The sequence below is a fragment of the Acanthochromis polyacanthus genome, chromosome 4 (assembly GCF_021347895.1).
Source record: "Acanthochromis polyacanthus isolate Apoly-LR-REF ecotype Palm Island chromosome 4, KAUST_Apoly_ChrSc, whole genome shotgun sequence".
Classification (NCBI taxonomy): domain Eukaryota; kingdom Metazoa; phylum Chordata; class Actinopteri; family Pomacentridae; genus Acanthochromis; species Acanthochromis polyacanthus.
This window is the reverse complement of record NC_067116.1, coordinates 976,370-982,545: the sequence shown is the minus strand read 5'-3', so window position 1 is coordinate 982,545 and position 6,176 is coordinate 976,370. Positions and strand designations below refer to the sequence as shown.

At 39.4% G+C, this 6,176-nt stretch overlaps 1 long non-coding RNA gene across 1 annotated transcript; it reads left to right on the top strand.

The window, feature by feature from the left end:
* Positions 1–1,468: 1,468 nt before the first annotated feature.
* On the top strand, positions 1,469–4,261 carry LOC110969683 (uncharacterized). The gene is made up of 2 exons (XR_002597000.2): positions 1,469–3,121; positions 3,239–4,261. It is a non-coding gene; the product is annotated as an uncharacterized LOC110969683 (long non-coding RNA).
* Positions 4,262–6,176: the final 1,915 nt, after the last annotated feature.

Genomic DNA, 6,176 nt, shown 5'->3' with positions numbered 1-6,176 from the left:
AAACTGTATCGTTGCATCCCTAGTTCCCATGGCTTTGAGTTTGTAGTTGAATACCACCGTGCTATACTATATATGTACAATACCCCTGTGCTATACTGTATATGTACAAGGCCCCTGTACTATATATGTGTCCAGGATGGTTATTTCTGTTGCACAGTACGCTCACTTCCGCTTTTGATGCTGTAACACACATGCCTAGTGCGAAATCTGATTACAAGGCTTATTTCTCTCACAGTCCCAATATCTAACCCATCTGAGGTTTTGTACTTGTGATTTTACTCTTAATAGATACATCACCCACCGCCAAGCTCTTGTTCACTGCAGTAAACTGCAGGCTGACATTCTCCTTAGTTACCAGCTTCTTAAACTTGCAATCGCTTCCTTTAATGCTTGAAGTGTCCAAGCTCTAAATAAAATGTCCAAATTACTGCTAATAAGCTTTATTCTTTGTCGGGTTGATCAGGTAATAATGATTAATACTAATAATGTAATGATACATTTTATTTAAAGCACTTTTCAAGGAACTCAAGGACACTTTACAGAGGCATAAAATCGACAACAATATTAAAACTATACAATTTAAAAAGTATCATAACAAGAATAAAACAAAGAACACAAAGAGGTGTGGCATAGTGAGGTTAGAGTGTGAAGAGTATGCAATCCTGAACAGATGAGTTTAGATTTTTGGATTTGAAAATCTGATGGTGAAGGCTGAAGGCTCTGCTATCCATGGTGCTGAACGGGCAGGAGGGGACAGTGAGGTGAATGGAGAATCTGAGGGAACAGGATCGAGTGTTGACAGAGATGAGGTTGGAGAGGTATGATGGAGCGAGATGATGGATGGACTTGAAGGTGAACAGAAGGATTTGAATTGAATTCTTTGCTTGATGGGAGCCAGTGGACTTCTTGCAGGATGGGGATGATGAGGTAGTTGGAGGGGTTTGGGTTATGATTAGGGATGCACAATATTATCGATCCTATAAATTATCGGCCGATATAAGGGCGAAATGATGTCATTTTTTTATGGAACCGATAAATTGGATTTGATCTGATAAATTAAACCAATTAGTGTTTCCTCTAGGATTTTTTCCAGCTGCAGCGGCTGCCTCTCCGGGTAGCGCCGCCCCCTCCCCCACCCCGCCAGCTGCCACCACCACCAACCAAAAAAAGAGTAGCTGACTGAGAGCAAGATAGGTTACGTGATAGTTACCTTACTACTGGCTAGTACCCGAGGACACAGTGCATTGACCGGCTGTGAAGGTGAGAAGGGTCACAGGTGGCACGCTCACAGCGCAGCAGCCTGAGCTGCCATTGACAGAGCGGGTCAAATGTAATCTCGGTTGTATACGAAAGGTGTGCCAATGACAATATATGTTTGTTTGCTTGATTCTTGAGACATGGCGGTGGTGTATGGTTGCGACGATTAAAAAAGAAAAGAAAGAAAGACATCAAAGGAGTGTGGCTGGGATTTTAGCAGCCAGGCTGCTGCTGCCGAATGGATGTAGAGGGAACCCTGCAATAACGTAGTGGGTTTAGTAAAATTGCTTGTTGGCATGGTGCGCCTTTAAACAGGTCAGGTCGCGCTCCTGACGTCATCTGATGCGCGTGAAGCATGCATATGTGACTGACAGGAGCAAACATGTCCTCACTGATATGGATGTTCTTCTCAGTTGCAGCGGATGACAAGAGCATTGCCGTTTGTAAAGCGTGTTCATCAAGGATTCTGAGAGGAGGGAAGAACGCGACAGGTTTTAACACAACAAATCTTATCTCTCATCTGAAAAGTCGTCATCGTGGCGAAGCTATTTTACAAGAATATGAAGCATCCACAGCAGCTACTATCACCAAGGCTAAAACAACACTGAGCGTGGTTGTCAAAATTCAGCAGACATTTGAAAACTGTAAAAAAAAAATTCCCAGAGACAGCAAAAAGGCTGAAGCTATAAATGACAGACTCATGGAATTCATAGCGCTTGATGACCAGCCTTTTCAGTCATAGAGGATCCGGGTTTTCGCAAGCTAATTGCGCATTTGGAACCGCGTTACACCATCCCAAGCCGCCGCTTCTTCTCAGATGTGTCCCTGCCTGCCTTGTATGATTTGGTCGCCATACACATTCATAATATGATTGACAAGAATGGACTAAACATAAGTTTCAACAAGGATATATGGACATCTGATGTGAGTCTGGTCAGTATGCTCAGCTGAACGGCTAAGTGGTTAGATGAAGATTTTCACCTGCAAAAAGTGTTGCTGCACGCACAGGAGTGCTCTGGGTCGCACACAGCAACGATGATAGGTCAAGCTTTTGAAACCATGCTTGTAAAGTGGAATATAACAAAAGACAAAGTGCATGTTGTGCTCAGGGATAACACACGCAATATGACCAAGGCTATGGAGGACCGTGGGCTTGCAAGCTTAGGCTGGATGGCACACACTTTACGGCTCGCTGTAAACGAGGCTGTGCTGAGCCAGAGCAGGAAAATAGTTGGTCACTTCAAGAACTCTCAATTTGCCACCCCATCTGAAAGATTTACAGACACAACTAGGCACAAAAGACACAAGACTTCAACAAGACGTGCCCACCAGGTGGAACAGCACGTTTTACATGCTGAGAAGTTTGTCAGAGCAGAGGCGAGCCTTGCAGCTTATGCAGTAGATTTCGAGTTACCTGTGTTTCTGAGCACATATCAATGGACTTTAATTGAGAACTTGGTAACTATACTTGACCCATGTGAACAGCTGACAAAAGACATCAGCTCAGCTACAGCCACAGCAGCTGATGTGATCCCCTCTATTGAAGCCCTAAAACGTCTGTTAAACAAGACTGTTGTAACAGATCATGGAATTAAAACTTCAAAGAGCACCTTACTGCAAGCCATAGAGCAGCGAATCAGTCACATCTGTACAGAGCCTCTGTTCTATCTTGCTGCAATCTTGAACCCCAGATGGACTGCCATTTTAACTAAGCAACGAAAAGGGAAGCAACAGAAATTCTGCGTGCCAAGGTGAGTGTTGGAGAAAATGTGGATGAGCCAAAAAGGAAGAAGTCCTAGGCGGATGACAACAACAATGCTACGATGTCACATTAGAGCTTACACAAAGCCAAGCAGAAGGACAGGTAATCAATTTATTGTTTAAATAAAGCTTTGAATGTGTCTTGTAAAATAGACCAAGCATAGTAATATTAATTGTATTATTAATGGTATTTAATGTTTATGTTCTTCATTTTCTTTAGATAAAAGAATATCTGTCAAAGCCCCCGATTCCCAGAACTGAGAGCCCGTGGTATACTGGAGAAGCAACAAATCCCGGTTCCCTAGCATTGCCTCACTTGTACAGAAATACCTGTCAGCCCCTTGTACAAGTATAGACAGTGAATGCTTGTTTTCTGCTGCCGCAAATGTTATTGATGAAAGAAGAAACAGAATTGGGTGTGAGAAGGCAGAGATGCTACTCTTTATCAAGAAAAATCTTCCACTGATGCCCTCACATAAATGGAAAAGACAAATAAAAGGACATTGGACAAAGTGAAAAGAGAAAAGATGTTAAGTTGAAATTGAAAAATTTACATTTTTTAAATTTTTATTTTCAGCTAACATTTCAGAGAAATCTGTACTCTATTCTATGCAGCTAAAACAGCAATAAGTCTGCAAATGCTTTTTGTTGAGAGATGCACTTTATTTTCATGTTTTTGGATTTATGGAGTTGAGGTTGACATATGTCAATGCATTTAATTTATTTCATAGTTGAAAAATATGTGACTCAAAAACTACTTCATCCTCAGGCTCTAAAGGTTGTATTATTTTGTTATGTATAAAATGCTTGAATATAAATTTTGTTATTTCCAGATAAACAAGTCACAGTTCTGTGAAACCCTTTTCTCGAAAGATGCAATTTTTGCTTTAGTTGGAATTTGATCTCAGTACATTTGATACACATACATTTTCATTTACAGCAACTGACCAAAGGCATAAGGTTTTAGTTTTGAAAAGTGTAGCAGCCTGTGTAAACAATCACAGAAGATTTTATTTAGACTTATTTTTGTTTGAGAAAATGCACTGTGCTATTCATTTTAGCTGTTTGATATTTTCGCAAAAATACAAAGGTTGTGCAACAAAATATTAAGTTATGGGTACCATCATTTTTGTCCAGCCCTATTTCATTAGTTTGTTTTTTTAAATAATTATGTTAATCAACAATTCAAAAGTAATGGCTGTTTTTGATTATTTAATTTTCAATAAATTTTTATTTATTGTTACTTTTGTGAGTTTCAAGTGATTTCAGTGAGAATTGTGGGTTTTTCCTTCTTTAACTGAGGGGTACCAACAATTTTGTCCACGTGTGTAAATGGACATTTGAAGAGCCTGTACTGTTGTTTGCTGTTATAGTTTGGCCAGACATACTAAAATATTAGTTTTTTAATCACTGCTTTTTAAATGTTTTTATTCTCCTTGGTACGCAAACTGCAGATTATTTGAAGATTATATTGCATATAAAAATATGAACTTATCGGTATCGGCCATGAGAAGTAGTTAATTATCGGTTATCAGTATCGGTTAACCCTTTAAGACACACTGTTGTGCAAGTCCACCAGGACATATTTTTAAATTTTTACATGCTGTAGTGCCATTTTTTTGGAGTATTTTTTATCTGCTTTACATCAAAATGACCCTGATATCCCAAATTTAAATAATATGTATTGACTTATGTCTTAACTACTACAATAAATTGCTTAAAAGTGCAATGCACCTTAAAAAAATGAAAATTGTTTTTGTTTTTTTCACAAATATTTCAAAATACAGAAATTGCATAGCTAGATCCCTCAAATTTATGAATGTAAAAAAATTTGCACAATATCCTTTAGAACCACAGGAAATTTATTTGGAGTATGTACATCACTTGCTTTTTGAGATATGGTCAATTTTGTAACCTGAAAAAAACTCGAAAATGAAAAACAGTGCAAAATTTTTAAAGACACAACATTAACATGAAAAGAAGCTATTTACAATAGTGCAATCAAATTTCTAAGTGTGCCAGATACTTGTGAACATACATATTTTATGTACAAAACCATGGTCAGACCATAAACAGTGCATTTGAAAATAAAATAAAATCGGTTTTACTGAGTTGAATCAGAAACAGTGTTTTGATCGTCGCCTGGTCCAAGTACTTGGACAGGTGTGATGGAGAAAGGCTGTCCACATATTCTGACAGAGGTGGCTGACACCTGGCCTCCTTTTGGGCAGTGTTGTAGAAGAATAGGCTTAAAAATAAAACGACAAGGCGAGACTTGCTATTCCATTCAAACATTCTTTAGTGAAAACTATGAGGGAAAAAAACAGAGTATACATTGCGTGTGATAATCATAGGCGATAACTTGCCGCTGACAATGATTTTTTTTCTCTTCCTTAAACAACTGACGTCATCACGTCTCATTCCATCTCCTTTTGCTAAAGCATCTTGGGTAATGAAAGTCCTTTAATGTAACAATCCAAATCAAATAAGATGGTTTCCATTTAACTGCTCATTTAACACATAAAACAGTTTAAACGAAATGAATGTTAACTTATGCTTATATTTTAACCCTATTCCTTCTTGCAAATAACGAATAAATTCTCAACATCCTCCCCCCCGATAAACTAAAGTTTATCTAAATTTCCAAAGGATATAACAGCTTGATGGGTCTCCGCAGAACAGTCCCTGAACTTGTGCGAACTGCACATGACCTCATGAGGCCGTCACGACCTTGAAACAGTTCCTCGATTCTTCCCAGCTTCCAGCTCTGCCTGGGTGTTTTGTCCTCTCTGATGAGTGCAACATCTCCCACTTTCAACTGAGAATGCCTGTTCCAGAAATTGGTCATCAGTCTCTGTCTGTATCGCCACCTCCGTGTCATCTCGTCCTTATTTGCGGTTGGAGGGTTCAGATCAGCTGGAAATTGCTTGGGAGGCAGGCAAGTTAGTCTCTGACCCACCAAGAAATGAGCAGATGTCAATGACTGTGGCTCATCCACATCATTGTGCACATAGGTGAGTGGCCTTGAGTTTATGATGGCTTCAGCCTCAGTAAGAATGGTGTACATTTCTTCAAATTTGAGTCTACTTCTGCCAAGCACCTTTCTCAGAATCACCTTGAGTGACCTTACGAGCCTTTCCCAGAATCCGCCCCACCGG